Source organism: Rhinolophus sinicus, linkage group LG09 (genome assembly GCF_036562045.2).
Source record: "Rhinolophus sinicus isolate RSC01 linkage group LG09, ASM3656204v1, whole genome shotgun sequence".
Lineage (NCBI taxonomy): Eukaryota > Metazoa > Chordata > Mammalia > Chiroptera > Rhinolophidae > Rhinolophus > Rhinolophus sinicus.
Window position 1 is genome coordinate 10448172 of NC_133758.1, and position 23536 is coordinate 10471707.

General features: G+C 44.2%; 1 long non-coding RNA gene across 1 annotated transcript; it reads left to right on the forward strand.

The window, feature by feature from the left end:
• The first annotated feature begins 430 nt into the window (after positions 1–430).
• On the forward strand, positions 431–14594 carry LOC141573058 (uncharacterized). Its single transcript, XR_012498625.1, has 4 exons — positions 431–628; positions 11463–11632; positions 13044–13140; positions 13324–14594. It is a non-coding gene; the product is annotated as an uncharacterized LOC141573058 (long non-coding RNA).
• The last annotated feature ends 8942 nt before the right edge of the window (positions 14595–23536 follow it).

Here is a 23536-nt window from a genome sequence, read left to right on the forward strand (position 1 = left end):
ATCATCCAAGCAGATGGACAGGGCAGCTGCCCCCATCCCGGGAAACAGGAGTTCCCCCTGGCTCTGTGGGGAAGGGTTTCCTGTGAGGAAACCATGTGGGAAGTGCTTCGGGACGCAAGGCATTCTGAGGATTTGAGTGATCACAGCCAAGCTCCCCCAAGCTGCTCAGAATTGATATAAATAACTCTGCCCTGGCAGCAGATGGGAGGAGAGCCAAGAAGTAATGAATGCTAGGACAAACAAACAGGCCTCCGGGAGGCCGGCCCAGCCATGCCAAACCACGGTTGGCAACAGGCTTGGAGGTGGTGGTGGGCGAAACTGTACCAACACTGTGGCATTAATCCTTGTGAGTGACAGGAGGAGGTTCTCTAGAATAATGCACGCTCCGGTAATTGGGAGAGGCCATACCCCATGGAACTAGAGCATCAGAGTAAAGGGGCCCAACCACAAAGCATGTCGATTTGCCTGATGTGATGTTTAAATATTAAGCAACATATCAGTTCTATATTAGACACTTCCTACTTATGAAGTACTACGCTTGAGACATAACAAAGAGGCACAAGACAGTTTCAGCACCACCCTCCACAAATAGAGCTTACAACTAAGTGGAAATGCATGGGAGCCGGAGGTAAGACTGGATTTATTGTAGCAGTATTGTGCGCTTTACCGCAAATAACTCCTGCATAAAACAGACTTTTTTACTGAATTGTTGAGATCATGTTAAACATGGGGTGGGGAGGGGGGCAGGGAGGGAAGTAAGATGAACCCAGAATGGGAAGATTGGGGAACAAGCAAATATGGAAGGCTGAGTTGTCTTGAGCGCGGCTTCCCGCGTCAGCAGTGTGATTAGTCTAAGCCACTGGCTGCAGCCAGATTGGATGGGGGCAGAAACGGAGACACTTGGCATTAAGCCCCCGGCCCTCAGTAAAAGCAAACTCAAGTCCTCTCTGGATGAAAGCATCGCCATCTTAGGCCCTCAGGATGCCCCCAATTTAAGATCAACCAGTGAGTTCAGAACCAAAGGACATGAAAAATACAAGCAAATAGGGCACCACGAGTGAGAATCAGCAGAAACTATGAACCACAGAATTCAACCCCCATCTTTCAGGTAATTATCAGATACAAAAGCATGTAAAATAACAAGGCATCAAATGTTTCAAGACAAAAATAAGCAAACAATAAGATACTATAAAAATGACCAGGAACGTTTTGGGGAAAAAAAAGTAAATTTGAAAAATGAAAAATAGAATCGTAAAAGGTAAAAAAAAAAACAAAAAAAAACAAACCCACACAGCTCGATGAGTGGGTAAAACATCAAATGAGGTGTAACAAAAAGATCATTTCATTTATTCCTTGAACAAATATTTATGGAGTATTTGCCACAAGTCAACTACGATTCTAGGCCAGTGAACAAAACAGACAAAAGTCCCTGCCCACACCCAGGTTACAAAATAGATTATGATAAGTAATAAAATACATAGCATACTATTTTGAAAACCATAAATCAGGGAAAGGGCATAGAGAGCAGAGTGTGAGTGGAGCTGTATTTTAAATAGGAAGGACAGAAAAGGCCTCGCTGAGAAACTGACATTTGGGTAAAGATTTGAAGGAGATGAAAGTGAAACCTATGAAAATATTGGGGAGAAAAGCATTTTGGGCAAAGGGAACAGCAAGTGCAGCAGCCCAGAGTAGGGATACACTTGATAAATTTGACCGCCTGGCAAAGAGGTCACTGCGGGTGGATGGAAAGGTGGGAGTCTAAAGGGTCAGGGGGGGCAGGCCCTGGGGGGCCTTGCAGGATAGAAGGAGTGAGGCCAGGCAGCACTCACACATCTGAAGGCAGTGGTTATAAATTTAAGTTTGAATTATAAAAGGGAGACTTCCCAGCAATTCCCAAACCTCCTTCCACCCCAACTTGCCTGACATCTGTTCTCTGGTGTCTGGAGTCGTCCCTTCCCCCTAGTCCTTCATCTCTGTTGCTTTTCCCACCCCTTCTGTTGGACTCATGTACACCCCATCCGTGTTTCTCACTCTGTACTTAGAGAATCAGCGTTGTACTGTGGTTTCTGGTTTACACCTTCGATCGGGAGCTCCTTATGGACAGTGATGAGCTACAATCATCCAACACAATTCTCAATAAATTGAACTGGGCTCTAAAATCCCACCGGGTTACTGCAGGAAAGGGCTAAATGCTGATTGTTTGGAATAAGAGTCTTTTGGCGCCATTACCAGATTTGGTTTATCTTTAATTTAAGCACACTGCTGAATGTGCAATCAATATTTTAGTAATTATGTACAAATAGATCGCAGTATAAATCCAAGCTGTTATTACTGACTTAAGCTCTGGCTTTGGTAGCATGTCTTTTTTTGGAGACCATGCCATTTTCTTGCTGTCTGCTGCCTCTGTCATCTCTCAGCACCCTTCTCCTACAAAGCTGGGGTGAGCTGGTGAAGGACACATACCTTCCCCATATAGCTCGAGTGAATCTTCAGCACCTCTCTCACCAGTGGGAAAATCGGGCCTCCACTCCTAAATGCACAATTCTCACTAGAAGGCTGTGACATTTTGTCCAGGCCACCAGGACCTCTCACATAAAACTCTCTGAGGAATTATTGGGACCTAAGGCCATTCACCTTGAAGAAAGCTCTGGAACACTAACTGCACAGCAGAGTTGTCCCACCTTGATGTAAAGGGACTGACCGTTTGTACCTCTGTCATTGTACCCTAGTGGCCAGTCAGTCACAGGCAAGGCTCTCCAGGGAGCAGCTCTAAGCCGCTGGGGGCAGGTGTGCTGGCCAGGTGAGGGGTACTTGTGTGGCAACTAATTCATGCTCCAGGAAATTAAAACTAGAACAAGACAGCTTAGCCAAGGAAGATGAAGGAAACACAAAATCTATATATTTTCTTCTTTTCCCATGAGAAGCTAGGCTTAGCAGCAAATGAAGATAAAAGGGTCTTTTAGGGAGAGGTACCCGTTGGTGAAGAAATGCATCTGTAGCCCCCATATTTTCATTAGAGTTCTACCAAATAGCTCAGTGTTATCTACACTTGCCCAAAGCATGACAATGCATATATTTTCCATCTTTACCAAGGATTCCCACGTCTGAATTCTCTGGCATCTCTCTGCCAGAGTCTCCACAGCCCCCCACTGACTTATGTCAGAGATCTACTACTTAGCCCTAAGTCCCCATCATAACCCTCATTTCCAACCATGGCAATTTCAGCTCCCTAAATTTGTACTGGGCGGGCAAAAAAATCCAGATGTAATCATGACCGAGAGAGACTCCAGAGGAAGAAACCTAACCTCAGAGGACAGCACCCCAGAAGATGACCCATTCCTTCAGTTTTTAATTACAGAGAGCCGTCATCTGAACCCACCTATAAGGCTTTGATTTGACTTCTTATAATCAGAAGGGAAAATACTGCTGACCTCTCCATTTTATCTCAACATGGCATCTGCTATTATCATCCACAAAGGCTTTGTTTTCAGCCCAGCACAGACATGATAAGATGCTTACTAACTACTCTTTTAAAGACAGATCAGTCTGTGCAAAGCTCTGCTGTCTGCCTCCCTTCTTGTTCCAAGCAATTCATGTATCTCTTGGGTCCTCATGAACTGGACCCATGGACACCCCACTGCTCTCACTCCTTTCTACAACTCACACCCAATCTTCACAAAGGTCACGATGAGAAATGCCCATATGCCACTCCGTTCTTGCCTAGGCTTTAAGTAAATTAAAAACTCAAAACAAAGATTCTAATAAGCAATGAAAGCAGAAACCTAATTTACCAAAAGAACTAGTCATTTACCCCCTGAAGGTATGAACAGCTCAGGCCTGGCTCTGAATCAGGGCGCTGAATTGAAAAATACATGTGTTAAATATATATTTAAACCTTACCTCAGACAGATGACTAATGGGTGTTATGCTGGTGTGTTGTTTTTGTTTTTTTTTTGTTAAACCCACAGACATAATTATTTATTCAATACAATTTAAACAGTTATCAGAGCGTAATTGGAAGCTGAGGGTAGTATTTTTCTCTCCCCACCCCCTCCCAGCTGCAGTTGACACAGCCATTTAGCCGACAGTGTGATTATTCATTTGCTTCTATCGTTTTGTGACAGTTTATAGAGAGGGAATCCACAGACCTCTTCTTTCCTAATAGCCTCCTGAAGGTGCCCCTTGTAAATTCTTTCCTGACCTGAACTGTCACCCCCTTATTTCTAACTGATTCATTTGCTCCACCCCTCAGGGGAGGGGGCTATTTTCTAAGATTATTTTGGGGAAGGGGAGACCAGCTGGCTATAAGATCTCTTCTTTTTCATTTACGAACTTTCTCAAGGCTAGGAAGGCTTTTAAACCATCCGAGAGAACCTCTGGACAACTGTCCAGTGGTCTTGAGGGCAACCTGCGTTCTTAGTGGGTTTCAAGCTCAGGAAATATTGGGACTAGATGGGACCTGGTTAATCAGAGCAAAACCTGCCCACCCTGCAGGTGAGCTAACTAGAGCAGGGTGGGGGTGGGGGTGGGACATTTCCACACCTGAGAGTTAGTTAGTAGTTAATAGCTAGTTAACAGAAGAGCTGGGCCAGGTCTAGGTCCAGACCAGCTTACGGTCACTCCCCCGGGGCTCCTGACCCCTTTCCCCACCCCGCATTGTGGCAGTTTCCCAGGCAGCGACTTGGGACTCTTTTGATGTTTGGAAGGGAGCATCTTCTGGAGTGACTGAATTTCCACACAGCATCCTGGGACATGTGATACCCAGAGTTGGAGAGGTGGGTAGTCAATATCTATCTGGAATATATCCCATGAATCACTCCAGTTTATCAAAATATAGTTCAGGAATCATGAAAATAAAACATGTTTAGTGCACATCTTGAGACTGTCTGCAGGGGATACCTTCCAAGCACCCCAGTGGATGCCTGAAACCACAGATAGTACCTATAGATACTGTTTTGTCCCCTACACATACGTACATACCTATGACCAAGTTTAAGTTATAAATTAGGCACAGTAAGAGATTAACAACAATAGCTAATAATAAAATATAACAATTAAAACAATATACTATAATAAAAGTTATGTGAATGTGGTCTCTCAAAATGTCTTATTGTAGTGTACTCACCCTTCTTCTTGTGACGATGTGAGATGACAAAATGCCAAACCTCTTCCCGAATCTGTGTTAACCTTCCCTCACTTGCAGTAAATGGACTGGTGTCACCCATTTCAGGCTGAAGTCTCAATATAGGCTCAATAATTTTGAGCACAACCATTGCTGTCAGTTGGAACATTTTGCAGTCAGTTTTCTGTTCATGTTTTCCACCTACAAACTTAGTGCCTTCCCGTCTTAACTAAGCATTTATCATGCACTGTGGCCCTCGTTTTTACAGTTTGAAGTACGTTAGCAAAACTAGCAGGAATTTCCTTTTCCTCCTTCACAATTTCACCGATAGCAGATGTGTTTTTACTGCAGATCTTAGCAACCTCAACATATGATTTTTCACTTTCCAAACTTTCACCTTTTCACTTCAGGAAAGCACTTTATGGCTTCTCTTTGGCATATCTGAATCTCCAGCATCACTACTCTTGGACTCAGGGGCTATAATTAAGTAAATAAGGGTAACTTGAACACAAGTACTGTGATTCCACAACCTTGGACTTGATCACCAACACGTTTAAGTGACTCGTGGGTGGGGAGCATCTACAGTGTGGAGATGCTGGGCAAAAGGATGGTTCACATCTCGGGTGGTACAGCGCACGATTTCATCCCACTACTCAGAAGGGCATGTAGTTTAAAACTTATGAATTGCTTATCTCTGGAATTTTTTCGTTTACTATTGTCAGACCGTGGTTGACGGTGGGGTAACTGAAACCCCAGAAAGTGGACTGGCGGATAAGGGGTATGGGTGACTACCGTACAAAATGACCCTTCTTAGAACCCATGTTAGCAGGTGGCAACAATTCAGCCATGCTCCGCGCTTCTGTATAGCTCCTTCTGTTAATGGGATGGGCAGTGGAGCCTACCAGGAAAGAGATACGAGCAGTCCCCAGATTTCAATCTATCTGGGTCGGCCAGCTCTTTGGGTGGCATGACATAAACCGCTGCCATTCTTGGAAACCTCTAACCATTGACTTCTCTTCTCACTCACACAGGCCTTCCTCTGTCTGCGTTTTACTGCTACAGAGATCGAATGGCTGCCATGCCAGCCTGGGGAAATTTCTTGGCTCAGCAGGGCCTCTGAGTCATCCTTAGAAAGATACTGGGAGCAAAGAGGCAGATGAGCAGGGCACAAGTGGGCTTTGTCCCAGGGTGGAAGGGGGAAAAAAAGCACGCCCAAGGAAGGACACAAAGACACTGCAATGCTCTTCCCGTCCTTTCCATTCGCTTCTCCCGAGTCCCCCACTCCTGGTGTTGTCAGACACGAGCCCATGCAGGCTGGGAGCACAGGAGGCCAGGGCATTGTTCTGTGTAGAGTCTCCCAGTGCTTTGAGAGCGGCCTCTCTCCTGCCCAAGGGAGGGGACTAAACAATGCCCTGGAGAGTTCAATCCTCATTAATGAGGACACTTCTTTATTGGAAAAGATGTTTTCTTTTCCCAAGGGGATAAAGCATATTGGCCAGCTGGTTATTTAAGTTTATGAAAACATACAGCGTAGGTTGCTACTCCTTTTCTATTATTTTCAGGGATCCTTGTAAACTCAGGAAACGGCAAGAAGACTTGAGGATTTTCCTCCCTCAAATAGGGGTTGCCTCCAGGAGCTCTCAAAAAATAATTAAGAAATTTTACCTTGAAAAATATATCAAACAAGAGAAAAAGAAGTACTTTTGTGTTGTCTTCTGAGCTACTCATTGTTAAAGCAGTTTTGTGGGGCAAAATGCCCTGATTAACTGTGTCCTTGAAATCCACAGCCATACAAGTGAAATAAAGCACCTGGTGATTAAGCCTGTTAAAGATCTGTTTAGCCAGAGGGTAGAGGAAGAGATTATTCCCACCCCCACCCCTCACGTCCCCAGGTCCTTCTCAGTGCAAGCATTGCTTACAAGCCGGATATCACGCTTGTATGTTTTTATGACCCTATTTCTGGTACCCAGTAGCCCACAATTACCTCCATCTTTTTTAGGCCACTGAGCTCAGGAAGCTGCTATGGGCCTTCATGTTCAAAATCATCCACTTTCTCCAGCAGACGGCTTAGGGAACAGGACTCTTTCGTGTAACCGCTAGCTGCCTGCATCCCATAATAGCTGCTTTGTGAGCAAAACTGTGCCTCAGTTTCCTCATCCAGGGGTATAAAGGTGAGCATATTTATACCTGCAGTCTTGGTTTGGATTTCCCCTCTCCCAAGAGCAGAGTCTGAGTAAAGAATGGGAGCAGATATATCATCTGGAAAGTGTATTCATTTCTTAGGACGCTGCAACAAATTACCACAAACTGGGTGCCTTAAAATAACGGAAATGTATTTTCTCACAGTTTCAGAGGCCAGAAGTCCCAAATCAAGCTGTGAGCAGGGCCACGCTCCCTCTGAAGGTTGTAGGGACAATCCCTCCTCACCTCTTCCTGGCTTCTGGCCGCGGCTCATGCCTCCGAGGGCCCTGGCTTGTAACCGCACCGCTCTCATCTTGCTTCTAGCATCACATGGCCTCCTCCCAGGGTGCCTTTCTTCTGTTTCTTATAAGGATGCTCTCAATGGATTTAGGGCTCAGTACGATCTCATCTCAATCCTTATCTTAATTACATTCTGAGACCTGGGGTGGACATGCAATTTGGGGGTGGGGTGGGGGAGGAGGGCGCATTATGCTACTCAACACAAGGCTCCAAGCTCCTCTCAGCTCCTCAATTTTGGAATTTTCTAACGTTGACAGTGGGACTAACCTGAAAGGGTAGGGAGAGTGGCTGTCGTGGAAGGAAATACAGAGCAGAGCTGGTGCTCAAAATACCTCCCTCACCACTTACTCCTATGGCTGAAATTTCCCTGTGAACAATGTCTAAGCAATTTGACTCAATCAGCAAGACTCAATCCTCTGAGAAATGGCAATATCTCCGAAAGATCATTTCTTAAGCTGTGATTCTCAAGGGAGCGGGACACATTAGAATCACCTGGCTGGGGAGGGGGCGTCTTGCGCAAAGAACAGATGTCCTAGGAATTCTGCAAGGGGGGAGGAGTGTCTTGCAAATGAATCATTTCCATAGTAAACGGCTGTCACTCCTGCAAATGTCTTATGTATCTCAGGTGTATAATTCTTTTTCAAACCATGATTACATACTTCCTGGCAATTAGTTGATCCCTAGCTCTTGTTTGGAGGCTGTGTGTGTGGGCGGGGGGTAAAGGGGATACAGGGAGGCGTGTGGGTGCAGAAAAGAGAAAGTATAAGGGAGAAGCCTGCTAAAAGGGCAAACCATCCATGTCACATTTCCTGGAATAATCAACCTGAAACTTTGTAGCAGGCATGGAAAATCCAGTTTGGTCCACTCATGGGAATGTTGTGTGAAACAGGGAGCTGTGTTAGGAAAGATTCTGAGGCTGCATCTATGCTAAGTGGGAAGAGAGCCACACTAAAGTCACCATCTGCCACAAATATCCCCAGGGACAATCATGGCACGTGCCACAAATTTTTCATGCTTGGCATATAGCTTTGCCTAACTACATGGTTGCCAGACATAGGTAACAGATTTTTATGTCCTGATATAAAAATGCAAAAGTCATAGAAACAAGCTATCTCAGTGCTCTCGCTACTTTTTTCGCATATTTCTACAGCCATCTTGATACTCAATGTACAAATCTTGTGATATGGGGATCACAAATTCTTAGAGGCACGGCACTGCACTGCGTCTGTCTCTACCCCTTAGCCGAGTGCATGATGGGTGTCAGTTGTATAACCAGGAATCCTGCCTGGGCCAAGCCTGAGCTCAGCTCACAGAGTGAGGGTGGGTGCGTGAATAAGGAATTGGGGGTGGGAGGGTTTTAGTCCCAGTTCGCCCCGAAGGGCAGCTGCAGGCACCACCATGGGTTATATGAGGTCTGACAATTAAGTTCATGAACTCATCCTAGAAAAAGTGCTACACACCTCATTGCTGAATATCACTATGGTCACCTTCGAAGTACTCCCCTTGAGAAGTTATGCACCAATGCCAGCGCCTAGTCCAACCTTTAAAGCAATTTTGGAACTCTTTTTCAGGAATGGCCATCAGAGCTGTTGTCATATTACCCTTGATGTCCTGAATGTTATCAAAATGTTTTCCTTTCAATATTTCCTTTATCTTCAGGTAAAGAAAGAACTCATTGGGGGCCAGATCAGGGAGGGTGTCCTAATACAGTTATTTGTTTACTGGCTAAAAACTCCCTCACAGACAGTGCCATGTGAGATAGTGCATTGTCGTGATGCAAGAGCCATGAATTGTGGGCGAAAAGTTCAGGTCGTCTAACTTTTTCATGCAGCCTTTTCAGCACTTCCAAATAGTAAACTTGGTTAACTGTTTGTCCAGTTGGTACAAATTCATAATGAATAATCTCTCTGATATCAAAACAGGTTAGCAACATCGTTGCAACAAGTTCGTAATTTTAATTGTCAGACCTTGTATTTCAACCCTTGGCAACTCAGTTTCTCTATCTCTAAAATGGGAATGATGACCCCACCCTTATCTTCCATCACAGGCTGGTGTGAGGAATATAGGAAGCAGAAGTGTGGGCCTGAGAAAGAGCAGGACTTGTCTTTTAGGAATCATTCCTGCACATTCTGAGGGCAATGCCATGACAAGGTTGACGTGAGGAGGGTACTGCCAAGGAAATCCAGCTCTGATTGTTAAAGAGAGACATCTGGCAGTTGCTAGGGCCCAACCATTCTGAAGATGTCAAACAAGGAAACATGGCAATATAACAAGTCAGCAGTGCTCCTGGGATGGGTACAAAGAACAATGTGAGAGAGACGGTGCCAGGAGCTGACCTTTCAATGCCTGGGCGCCATTTGCAGGAGCCCAGGTCGAATGGCCAAGGTCATGTGACCTCACAGCCAGCCCCTGAAGATTTTAGAAGGAGCCTTAGGAATCACTCAATTAAACAATTGCTTCTGAGGGGGCACGAGCAAATGTCATTTTTTGCTGGGATCCCAAAGCTAATTAGTGGCTGAAATGGGACAAGAACACCACTTTCCAGAGGCCAGGAAGGGAAGGCCAGAAGGCAGCCTGTGTTCCCTGCGAAGAGGAGGCCTTGAGAGTCAGGCCTTGAGACTAGAAGGATGGAGCTGGACTCTAATACTCGTTGGTCCCTTCCCAGGTAAAGGGGTTATAGCTTGAGTGGGAGAAAATCACCTCTGGGGGTCCAGTTTTTACTTTATTTTTATCCTGTTTAATGAAACCAGCTTGACAGTAAGAAGTCCTGGGGTCGTAGGAGCTGAAGGGGGTGTTCCTGAGATCTAAACCAAGCATTGATGTCAGTGAATTCTCTAGTTAAAGGTTGTAGGTTAACAGTGGGCCATGGGAGCAGTCTGCCTCATGCCAGAGTAAGGGGAGGGGGGCGTTGACTGTAGACAATTTAACACAAGTCAAACCATCCAAAAGTCGGTCTGCCTTTTATGTCCACCATGCGCTGGCAATTCTAAATAAGTTACTTACATCATATTCGTCCCCGAATAAGTTGTAACCAACTGTCGTTACAGTTGTGATTGATATTATATACTTAAGCCTAAACTAGCACATTCTTATTGTTTACTGTGTCCCATGTGGAAGTTAATCTGGCTGTCAGCTCACAGGGACTCAGCTACATGCTTTTGTTTACAAATAGTGAGTGAGAAGTAAACAGTGGGAGTGATCGATCGTAGACGGACACAGGAACTTGAGTGACTTTGAGTCCGGGGTTCTATGCAACCACATGAAAGTATTTGCAAACTGTCGGAATCCATCTTGAACAAGGTACACAATATTTTTAAATTTTTCCTTGAAGATCAGTGCAAAGAAATTGTGGAGACAGCTGTTACTTCAGCCAACAAAAACAAACAAACAAACAAACAAACAAAGTGAGGAAATGGACAGTTACATAGAAAAGAGAATCAAATTTAAAGAAAAAATGTTGACCAAAGGTGCTGGTCTGACGTTGCCAAATAAAATTAAAGCCTGACTCACCGTCACCAGGAGCTGGACAAGAATAAAATGGCTCAAATAAGTCCCTGTCTGTTGTCATTTAGCCACTTTTTCTGATTTTTGAGGAAGAAACACTTGAGACCCAAATACAATAGAAATTTGTGATAAGTTTCCTGGTGATGGGTTTTGTGTGTGTGTGTGTGTGTGTGTGTGAAAAATTTTCAACTGTGGGGACATTTGAAAGCTGCTAGAATTTATCCTGAAGAAACAAAGACATGGAATGTATTGCTGTTTCTGGAATTTGCTGTGATGTGGGATTGATATGGGTCCCTGCCAAATTTATCTCTATGCTTAAGATTCTCCTTAATTACTTACATGTTGCTTGTTACAGGTGAAAGAAAGCTTCAGAAATTAAAATGGATGAAAAATATTCCCTAGTCAACTAAGAGATAGATTCACAAATGTGGCTAAACTGCCTATTGAATGTGAATATTCAAGGAAGATCAATTTTGATGAAGTCATCAACAAATTTGCAGAAGTCTCAAAAACAAAAACTGTCATGTAAGCAAAGGTTTCCCCTTTTCTTAAAAAAAAAAAAAAAATTTAAGTATTTACTTCCTCCCCCCGTTTTTTCATAATGTACTATTTATTTACTTATTTATTTATTTAACTGCCATGGTTATATATTTGAAGTTTGACAAAAGAAATTTTTTGTTGTTTTTATTTCTCTCCCTGGTGTTATTTCTTTAATTTTATGATTATTACTAAAACTAACTTTGTTATATGGTAGGGGAGTGTTAGAAAGAATCCACTCCAGGTGTGAAATACACAAGGTCCACCCCTGAAGACTGCATAGCATTCTGGGAGTTTCTGCCCTTACTTGATATATAATTTTACAATAACAACAGCACCAACATTGAAACTTACATTTCTACAGTTACCTTTATCACACAGCAGATTTTTTTCCCCTTGCTTCTCTTCTTGGCTAATCAAAGGGAGCCGTTTGCTGAATCCTGTTTGATGGTCCTTGATTCCGGGGAAATGTCAGCTTCCACTCTTAGGTTTTCTTATCTCAACCCAAGACCAACAGAGGTAGGACTGTGAACTGTGGGTGATTTATCTTTGGCCCTGCAGGCTTCCTTCTGTTCTCTTCTCCCTCAGGAATTTAATTCCACTGTCTCCCATGCTCTCTTCCCTGGAAGAAAGATCTCAAATCCTCACTCACTGAAGCCTGCATGATACAGTGGAGAAAGCAACTTTCTTGGGGGTGAAGTTGACCTAGTTTTGATAATCCTGGCTCTGCCACCTACTGGCTGTATAATCTTGGGCAATTCATTCTCTGAACCTCGATTTTTTCATCTGTAAAATAGGGACAATAGCAGATGATGAAAATTAAATGAGTAAACATATGTAGAGGACTTAGTAGCGTGTCTGCCCTGTGGGCACCAAGGCTCTGGCCTCTAGGGATGAATGTTCTAACAGCAGAATTTTAGGCATCAGCCAACAGTGGAGTTGGGAGGAATTTTAGGGGTGACCAGTTGTCTCTTTTGAAAGACCTACTCTGTACTGTCTTAAAGAATTTAACAATTGGTATATGGCTTTGGCCCTCCCACAAGGGACCCATATTAAGCTCTAATCAGAGTTTCATCACAGTGCCCACTGTCAAAGAGCTGCATTGAGGAGAACTGTGAGGCTTTGTTCCTGTTCCATGAGAATGAAGGCTGAGACAGTTAATAATCCCTGCACAAATATACATTTGACTTCCTTGAATTCAGATCATGTTTTCCTTGAGCCAGGGTCATAATTTGAGAGGTGGGGCCAGGCCAAGTCTTAAAGAGCCGCTTGGCAACTCTTAATACTTGGCAAAGAGGAGAGAAATCAGTAAACAAAGTCTTAAACATATGTTAAATGCCAAGCATTCTGTTTTTCATTTCTAATGTTTATGTATGTGTATATGCTGCTATTTTTTCAGGAATTCCAGTAGCAAGTACCCAACTATTCCAAACCTCTGCCTGTGACTGAGGGAGGGGCTTCTGAAATACATTCATGCTTTCAATGGCCCAGATAAGGTGAAGAGCAGAGGTATCCTGGGGGGTGGGGGGGGGTGTCTCAGGGACCCTGGAAGATCCCTGCCTTCCGAAACACTCCCACCACCTTCTTGGGGTGAATGAAGGAGTGAAAATCTTTTCTAGAGATAGAGCAATGTACAAATGTCCGTGGACTTAAAAGTTATTGATAATTATTTTTTTCAGATAATCAGAAGTTACTGATAATCAAGTTTTGAAAGAAAGGAGAAGAAAGACGGGGGCCTGCAACTTTGATGAGAGAGGAAAGAAAGGGATATAGAAGAAGAAACTGAAGGCAGATTCAATGTCAGATTCATCTATTTCTCAACGACGCTGGGATGGCTAGTGTGCAGCCCACCACTGGGGTTCCAGGACCCAGGTCATTTGGGGGAAGTCAGCACAATTGGCTTTGTCTTGTGGGTCCTTCGTCAGAGTCATTCAGCTCGCAAATTGGAGCTCAGCAGGGAGCCTCATGCAGGGAGCCTCGTGCTCCCTTCCTGGCCATTCATAAACCAATAATCAACAATGACACTGTGGAAAGTGGAGATGATGGGATTTGGTCTAGTCATGCCTATGGCAAAAATCTGTACCATGGTATTTAGCAGCCTGGCTTTGGTGATTCGTGTGCAGTAATTATGTCAGTCCCTTGGGTTTATACAGCCCCTTTCCTCCAATGTTCTCAGAAGAGCAGCAGGAAGAGGAGGGGAGAGTTATTTACTGAGGAACTGCTAGGCGCTGAGCCCTTTGCTGGGCGTTTCAGGTTTTCTCCCCAAGCCTCATCACAGAACCGCAAGAAAGAACTCTTTTTTTCCAACACACAGTTGAGGAAATTGAAGATCAGGAGGTCGTCCGAAGCTGGTGTTCAATAGAACCTTTGTCACTTAGAAAAAGCAAACACTTCTACAGGTGATACAAAGGGGAAGCCTCTTTCCAGATACAGTGTGGTGTCTGGAGAGCTCTTCTCAGAGTTTCGTTACTTGTTAGTCCTTTTAGTTTTTAGCCTGATGTAGTCTGTACTCCCCAATTCAAATACTGACAGTAATCCTGATGGGAGAAGTGGGCTCAGGCACTTTCTTCCGTCCACTGGAAATGCACTTAATCCTGTCACGTCAAACCATCCCATCCTTCTCAGCGAGTCACTCTCTGAGTTCCAGAAGGTGTTCCTGGGCAGAGAGCGGCCACTTTTGGGGGTCATTTGCTCAGTCTAACCAGCACCAGGTGGTCTCCACTGAGGAGATGCTGGCAGTGCCTTCTGCGCCCACCCCACCACCTCCACGCCGGGCACCAGGGTACCCGGAGGGAGAGTTGCCTCCTTAACTAAGCCCAAAGCCCTGACAGCCTCCTTTCCATTGTTCGCATCTGACTCTAGGGTTTGGTTATGTGTTGACCCTGAGCCCTTCGGGGGGGTGGGGAGGCGGGGGGGCGAGGTAGAAGGAACTTGATCATTGATGAGGCTATTAATGAGACAAGCAGTCGGAGGTTCTGTCTAATCTGAAGACTAAGTCAAACGTTGAGGATAACAGCATCAGAGCAAGCCGGTCCGCCTTCTTGAGATCCTCATTCATTCCGGGACTGCTCCCCCTAACGGCCGGTACTGGAAGGGAAGGGCCAGGACCCTGGGCCCAACCTTCAGTGGAGCTCCATCTAGCGGAATTGTTTTCAAATGCAAGCATTGTGCAGCCAAGGGAGTCCCTTTTGCGTAAGGGGCCTGGCATTTGCTTCTTATTTTAGGCGCTGTGTCAACAGGATACCCGGGCATTTCCTAAATCCAAATAAGCTGAGTTAACATAGCAAGGATTGAAACAGGGCTTATGTTAATTGAACGAGGCTATTTCCAAGCCTAATCGCTTGAGTTCCATTTACTCTTGACCAGAGGGAGCAGAGCTGATCTGCTACACAGGGGTGGAGTCCCTGGCAGCTGGGAGGTAGCAGGGAAGGCAAGAGCAAGGCGAATGTCCTGGAAATTTAGATGAAAGATCCGGCATGGGAGTGTTGTCCTCACGCGAACAGAAGCAGGCAGATGACCTGGCCCCTCAGGCTTCAGAAGCTGGCTCTCAACCACCGAGGAGAAGTCTCAGCTCCTCGCCACCCAGGCCGGCGGCATTGTACAAAGATCCTAAATGTCCCAGTTCTTCCCACGTCACCTGTTGCTCAATGTGGCCTGAACACAAATGATTGCAATCCTCTCCTCCCGGTAGTTTAGTGGCAGCTGGCTATCCTTTTGCAAGGTTAGCCTTTCAGGGAATTAAAAACTGTTCAGGAGACTACACCCCCCCCCCACCCCACCCCACCCCGCAGCCACACCGGATGTTCTTTCTGCAAGGAATACTGCATTCGTTTCCTGGGGCTGCCTTAATGAAGTACCACAAACTGGTGGGTTAAAACAACAGAAAGTTATTCTCTCCCAGTTCTGGAGGCCGGAAGTCCAAGATGAAGATGTCGGTAGGGCCGTATCCTCTCTGAAGGTGCTGGAGGAGAATACATGCCTCTCTCCCAGCATTCGGTGTCTACAGCCACCGCTGGCATTCCTTAGCTTGTAGACACACCACTCCCGTCTCTCTCCCTCCAGCATTACCTGGTGCTCGCCAAGTGTCTTCACGTCATCTTCCCTCTGTGCCTGCCTGTGCCTTCACGTGGTGCTCGACTCAATGTGTCTTTTCTGCGCCTCTCGTAAGGACCCCAGTCAGATGGGATTAGAGCCCACCCTCCTCCAGGGTGACCTCACCTTAACGGCCATCTGCAAAGATCCTAGTTCCAGACAAGGTCACAGTCACAGGTCCTGGGGGTAGGACTTTTTGAGGACACATTCAACGGACAAGAAATAGGAAGGGACTCAGGCAGAAAACCCCAAGACCAACTAGTTGCAGGGGTGAGGCAGAGGAAATGCTGCTGGTTGTTTTCCCAAGTTCCCACATTCTCATCCTTTCATACACGAGTATGAGGCTATGTGTGCAACTCCAGATAAGGACGTGATACCATTGCCAAAGATGATTTTGATAGGATTAGAAATATATCTTAAACACATGTCATTTCCTTAGAAGAGCAATAAGGGCCAACTAATTATTTGGAACATCTAGTTTACATTTGTCACTAATTTACTGATCTTTATTTTTAGTGGGCTTAGAAGAAATAAACATGATGTGTTTAACACTATCTGCACATTTCCATTAAAATGGAGAGTCAACCTGAAATATGTAGAAACTTTCCTCTCTGTGAGTTTATGTAGAATTCCTTCTTATTTATTAATACATTGTCTATTCAATAGAGAATTCAATAGATTCTATTGCACTAGAACATATGACACTTTTATTCATTATACTTTTTACAATCTGGGTTGCCTTTTTACTGATAATACATGCCCTTATAAGAAATACTTTATCCCTCCTTTGAAACAGAGGTACTATATTTTACCATGTATAATGCGCACTTTTTTCCCAAATTTGTGAGGGGAAAAATAAGGATGTACATTATAGATGGATAATACTAATTCTGTATCTATATAAATGTTTTTAATTCTTTTATTTATGCATGAGTTAAAAGTGCAATAATAAATAAGTAAATAAATAAATGCTAAAATTCCTTAATAATACAAAAGACAAGTATCTAGATATAAACAAATAAAAATTTGAATTAAAAAATTAAAACAGAAGATTTTTCTCCCTGAAAGTTTGGGCCAAAAACGTGGGTGCGCATTATACACAGCAAAATACAGTAGTAATGATACCTGTCATTTACTGTCTTCTATATACTAGACGCCATGCTAATTGGTTTACGTGCATTATTTTATTTAGTTCTTAAAATAAAATCATGCTGTAAGTTCTATTATTCCCACTTTACAGTTGAAGAAGCTGAAACTTGGAGAACTAAGTATCCTGTCCCAAATCACATAGGTCTTTATTGGTGGAGATGGAATTGAGATTCGAGTTTGTGATTCCAAAGCTCATATTGGACCATCATATTATATTTTCCACAGTAATCCTGGTGGCTTTTCCTTGGCCAGTCCGGTTCTTTTTCCTCTCCCCAACCTTTGACTCACAAGAAAAGGACCAGGTTTAGGTGCATAGACCAATACTTAGTGGTCCAAACCCTTTTCAACGTTCCCACGTTTTGCTTTTGACCACTAGGTGGAGACATGCCTATTTTCTCTCCTCCAAAAGACCTTGAACTCTAGTGACCCTGTCTCCCTGCTTTAGGCCTCCCCAATTCAAATGGCTATAGAACCAGAATCGGATTACTAAGGAGTCCAAACACACAAAACTGGGCCTAGCAACTGCCCTGTTCACCACAGTGTTTCTCTAGGTTTTATTAAAAGTGAAAAACCCCACAAAACTCCACAGTGATTTCAGATGATGGTTGACTCAACAATCCCCTTATATACTCGTACAAGAGATGCTGTAGGCATGGAAACTATAGGCGTGGAAACTACATGAATGGGTGTTTTGATCCATAAAGGACTGCATCAGTGTAATAATTCTAGTAACAAAAATCATATATGTGATGAAAGGGAAGATGTGATGAACAACTTTAAAATGGCCTTGGTAGCTTTTATAAAATGATATCTAAGCTTTGGGGACTGCCATGTACCTGGAGTAGATGGGAGATGGGGTGTAGTGTGTCTGTGAGTGTGTGTCTGTGAGTGTGTGATGGACAGTGTAGCAGGCCCTATCCACAGTGTGGTGTACACACTGTTGAACCAGATGACATAATTCCTGGCTCATGTCATGGCCTGGGCCACAGTAGTGGCAACACAGACAGATGAGATCTGCGCTGGGAGTGGTATGTGTATGTGTATATATGTGTGTGTCTGTATATGAGTGTGTCTATATGGCGTGAGTATGTATGTATATGTGTGTGTGCACATGTACAGAGCTCATCTCATGATTCATAGACTTCATATTTGTGATTTGCCAACTCACTAAAATTTATTTGTAACCCCAAAATCAATACTTGTGGTGCTTTTGGGTCACTTGTTGAGATGCACGGAGTGTTCAAAAATTTGACTCCCTTGACGTGACGTGTTCCCAGCTGAGAACAAGGCTCTGGTTCTCGTACTGTAAGCAGGTGCCCTTTTCCTCACCGAGTCAGTGGCAAGTTTTTGGCATATTTGTTGATTTTGAATTGTTTAATTTGCCCTTGTGTTGGTTTCATTGTTTAAAATGGCCCCCAAGCGCAGAGCTACAGTGCTGCCTCGTGTTCCTAAGCTCAGGACGGCTATGACATGACAAACAGGGAAAATACGTGTGTTACGTGAGCTTCCTTCAGGCAGGCATGACAGTGCTGCTGTTGCGACTTCAATGGGTTAGATTCGCAATATGAATTAAATAAAGTGTCTTTAAACAGACACACACATAAAGCAAGGTTACGTCCTGACCAGCTGATGAAAGGAAACAGGAGCAAAGGCTCAAGGGACACTAACCCTGTATTTTCCCTGTGAGCAATGGTTCAGGATTCACCAACTGTGTGTTCATGGCAACTTTACAGATTGTAACTACTGCAAATAATGAGAACTGACCACACACACAGACACACACTCACACACGCACGCACGCACTCACGCACAGTTGCATGGAGTATTAATAGAATTCCACAGGGTCCTGATGAGGGGTAGCATCTACAAAAATCAGTATAGCTGCTCGGTGAGCTGTCACATGAGTCATGTGCACGTAAGATGAGAAGAGGAACATATGGATTAAGGTTACCATACTAGATGAAAACAAAGTTACTGGATTTTTTGTTATCGGAGAGACTTCTGATTTGTAGACCAAATAGCCTAATCTTTGCATCTTTCACTTAAGGCAGGAAGGTATAGATAAGAAGGAGCGGGAAGACAGGAAAATGCAAGCATCCTTATGAATGAACATGGGGAGAGAAGGGTGGGGAGAGCTGACTTGCTGATCCCTTGAGGATATTGAAAAAGAACAGATCTAGATTTAATCATGTCACAATAGGCTGCAGGGATGACTGTTATAGAGGTGAAAGTTTTCCTGTTATTTTGGAACACTCTCCTCTGTTTTCCTGCCCTTACCAGCATTAAATTGCCTTGGATGACTTCAAAAATATTTCTAACCTTATTGAGAGTTGAAGGGGAGCAAGAACGATGTACAGCTGAGTTTCTTCTTGCAGTGCCCAGGTGGGAGAATGAAGCCTGTGTAAAAGCAGATGGTGGCAGCTAAGAAGGAGAGCAGCCAGCCGATCCCTGGGACCTTACTGAGAAGAGAAACCAGGGACATCCCCACCACGCTGAAATTACCCTACGACAGTGCTCCCAGGCATGGTCCTTGAGTGACTTCCCTATGGCCACCCATCCAAGAGGAGCCTGGACCTTTAAGAACCACGTCAGAAGGTTCTAAAGACCACAGCATCAGGGCTGGTGAGAAATGCTGTGGCCAACCCAGGGGGCTTTGTTTCTGTATCAGAGCCAAGGAACAAGGAAGATGCCCCACAGGCCCGAGGGAGAGTATAGTATAAATACCAGCCGGAAGGAATACAGTAGTACTCAGAACTACTCAATGATGCTTTTGTTTCTGTATCACGGAAAATGATCTCTCTACTTGGAAGTGTAAAATAAAAATAAGCTTAGAGATGTGAAACCCAGAGGGGGAGGAGCCCTATAGCTTTAACATCCTGAGTGCATGAGACGGGAGAGCAGACAGGCCTCCAGGCTCAGAGGAACCCTGCTCCAGGGCCTGGGAGCTCCTGCAGGGGTAGTGTCTGAAGAGAGAGAGCAACGAGAGAGAAATTGTAAATCCCAATGACAAATCTGGTGTCGTGACTTAACACAAAGGGGAAAGGAGGAATCTGGGACATACAGACGAGTAAGTGTTAATGTCTGGCTAAAGATTAGAATCTATCATTAAACAGTCAGTTTTTCACCCTAGGCATGAGCAGTAAGAACAAGTGATGTCAAACTAACCACATGTTCTCATTTTGTAGGTTTACTATTAGGTTAACAAATCAGGGGGGTCCAGAGAGCTCATATGTGGATTTCGGCAAAGGCTCTCACGGCACCATGTAAACAAGATGGAGAACTGTGCGTTGGATAATATCACATCACTGCCATGAGCCGGATGGATGATCCATCACCTGACCAAGCACATATCCAGCTGACAGCAAAGGTCCCTCCCAATTCCCAAACACAGGAAAAGTGATGGGGTACTGATTTTGAGGAAGAAGTTGATAACTTACATTTGTAAGTTGATGTAAGTTAACAACTTAACATTTCTACTACTGGACTTGATACTGGAAGTAAAAGATGCATCTCTTTCCAGAGTGAGCACATTTCCCAAAGGTTAAACCCAGCAATTCCACTCAGTGTCTACCCCACACTTGCACGTGAACATTTATAACAGCATTATTCTTAACCCGAAAATGGGAACAACCCAAATGTTCATCAACTGATCAATGAATAATAAAATGTGTGGCTGCAGCCACACTTAAGATTTGTACATTTCATTGTATACAAATGTCATCTTGATAAACAAACAGTAAACAACAACAAAAACATGGCACATCCTCACAATGGAATATTATTTGGCAAAAAAGTGAATCACATACTGATACACACTACGACATTGATGAACCTTGAAAATACTATACTAAGTGAAGGAAGACAGTCACAGAAGACTACATATGGTAATGATTTCATTTTCATCTCCTTGTCTGACATGTCCAGAACAGGCCAATCTGCAAAGACAGAAAGACTAGTGCTTGTGTAGGGCGGGAGTGGGTTGGAGGAAAATAAGGAGTGACTGTTAATGAATACTGGGTTGCTTTTTGGGAGTGATGGAAATGTTCTAAAATTGATTGTGGTGATGGTTGCACAACTCCTTGAAAATACATTTAAAAAAACCATTAAATTTTACACTTTCATCATCTCAGAAAGTTCTGTAGGACAGCTTTAATTCAGAAGGTTGCAACTCCACCTTTAATAGCATTTCTAATTTTTCGCAGGCACTCTAGCTAAGCTGACCTCTGTCTTGAGCCTCTAGAAATGAAATCCTGTTGACAACATACAAACCATCTCTGTATCTGGTCTTGTCCGAAGGTTGAACCTATTGTTAACCGTTGTCAACACAATGTAGAACATCAAACTTCATTTCTTAAGTGGTGGCTTTTCTGACTTTTTGCCAATTTCATATTCTATGCATCATATTTCCTTTTCTCAGTCATAGTGATCAATGCAGAATGTCAGAGTTTGTAGGAAAACTAAAGAGAGCTGTAAGAGAGAAGCTATTAGCTAGAGGCGTGGGTGCTATTCAGGCTGACTTCTGCTGACTGGCCATTAGGCAGACATGGATACGAGTCTGGTGATTAATGAGGGTATCATTTATGACAAGGAGGGTGTGGCAGCCAGGGTGACAAGTAGCCATTAGATGCCAGAGTTGACTTGACAACACCTTAATCACTACAGGCAACATAACTGATTTCATAACTGTCTTCGTAGCTTGATATTCAAATAAACTGGTAGTTGATGAAACCATGCCCATTTAAGGTTTCAGTCGAGAGTGGGAAATCCATAGTCCTAGCAGAAGGTTCTCACAGAAAGGTCTTTTTTACCCTGTTTCTACCTATGCCAGAGGATCTCTAATAAAGCATCCCTGACTGCAGAAATGCAATGATTTTTCAGGGGAGGAGGTGAACCTTTCTCTCCTAAGACACAACTTGTGACTGTTCAATTCGTTCTTCCTTGAAATGTATTTTGTTTAGTCAAATAGAGTCATCGTTACTGCCTGGGCAATTCCCAGAGGAGTCCCCCCGAGGGTACTTATGGGAGTTTTTCCCCTTTAAGATGGAACCCTTTAAAATGTTTGCTGAGACACCTAGCATTTCCCTGAAAGATCACAGGAGAATATTCCTGGCACGCGTCGGACATTACAGCAGCTGCCAGCCAGGCTAACTGAGAGGCATTGCTCACCATCTTACTTAGGAAGGGGCCAGCATGCTTTATGAATTTCAATTGATACTCGGAAATATGACTGGTGTGGTAATGAAGAGATCCTGGCAGAAGCAATTGTAGAGTTCTCAACAATTCCAGCTGAGAAAATATACTGAGATGGCTGGGACATCAATTACGAAACAACCTTCCAACTTGACATTTTTGGAATTTCCTATTTTCCAGCATTCCAAGAGGGAAGACAGACGGTTTTAGGAGTCAAGTGCATCTCTCAGTATATTGAGAGGCCAAAGTCAGGGTGAAAAGGTGTATGGACTGGTTGCCAGAGAGAGAAGTAAGCAGGTGTGGGTGCTGGCTGACCTCTGCAGTAAAGGCAGTTTCTATATCTATGTTCTAATCCCTGGAACCTGTAAACATGTCATCTCACAGGGCAGAAAGGGCTTTGCAGGTGTGATTAAGGATCTCGAGAAAGGAAGAGCATCCTGGATTATGCAGGTGGACTCAATGTAATCACAAAGATCTTTAGAAGTAAAAGGGGGAAGCGGGGCAGTCAGAGCAGGAGATGTGGCCACAGAAGCAGGGGTGGGAGTGAGGCGATTGCTGGCTTTGAAGATGGAGGAAGGGCCACAGCCAGGGAATGTGGGCAGCCTCTAGAAACTGAAAAAGGCAGAGATGGACTCTCCTGGAGCCTCCAGAAGGAACCGCCAACACCTTGATTATTGCCCAGGGAGACCTGGTTTAGATTTCTGACCTCCAGAACTATAAGAGAATACCTTTGTGTTGTTTTAAGCTACTAAGTGTGTGGTCATTTGTTACAGCAGTGATGGGAAGCTGGTACACCTGCCTCTGACCAGACGACTGCCTAAAGTTTTGATGAGAAAAATAGTGGAGGCTGCTGGGTTTTTTGGAGGAATACAGTCCACAGTAGGAAGACAGAGGCAGGAACACCACGCTTTAGCCTCAAAATAAGGTCACATTTACAGGTATCAGGGGTTAGGACTGCAACATATTTGGGGGGGAGGCGGGAACAGTTCAACCTACACCGTCTCCCATAGGCTATATGTCTGGGAAAAGCCTTTCTCCAATAGCAACTGAAGAGAGGAATGCCTGAGTGCGAGACTTGGAGACCCATCTAAGATTTGGTCCTGAAGTCCTCAAAATCCTGGGGGAAGAAGCGACCCCAAGTTCCAAAGCTCAGTCGTTCATTGTGCTGCCTTCCAGCTAGAGGTGAGAAATTCCCTTTGGGTGTAGACAATTCTTTTGCTTTGGGGAAAATACACTGATTGCCCTGTTGTTGATGCAAAGCCAATATCCTGTTCTAAAATAGGATGGCTCAAGACAGAGGGATTCTATGATACTATAAAATCTGTCTTCATTAATCTGCAGAGTGTTTTGGGGAAGCAGTTAGGCCTAGATTCTGGGTAAAAATGGTTTCAAGTGCATTCCTTTGCTTGGGGTTGGGGATTGGAGAAGTGGGTGGGGAGTGGGAGTCACAGGTGTGTCAAG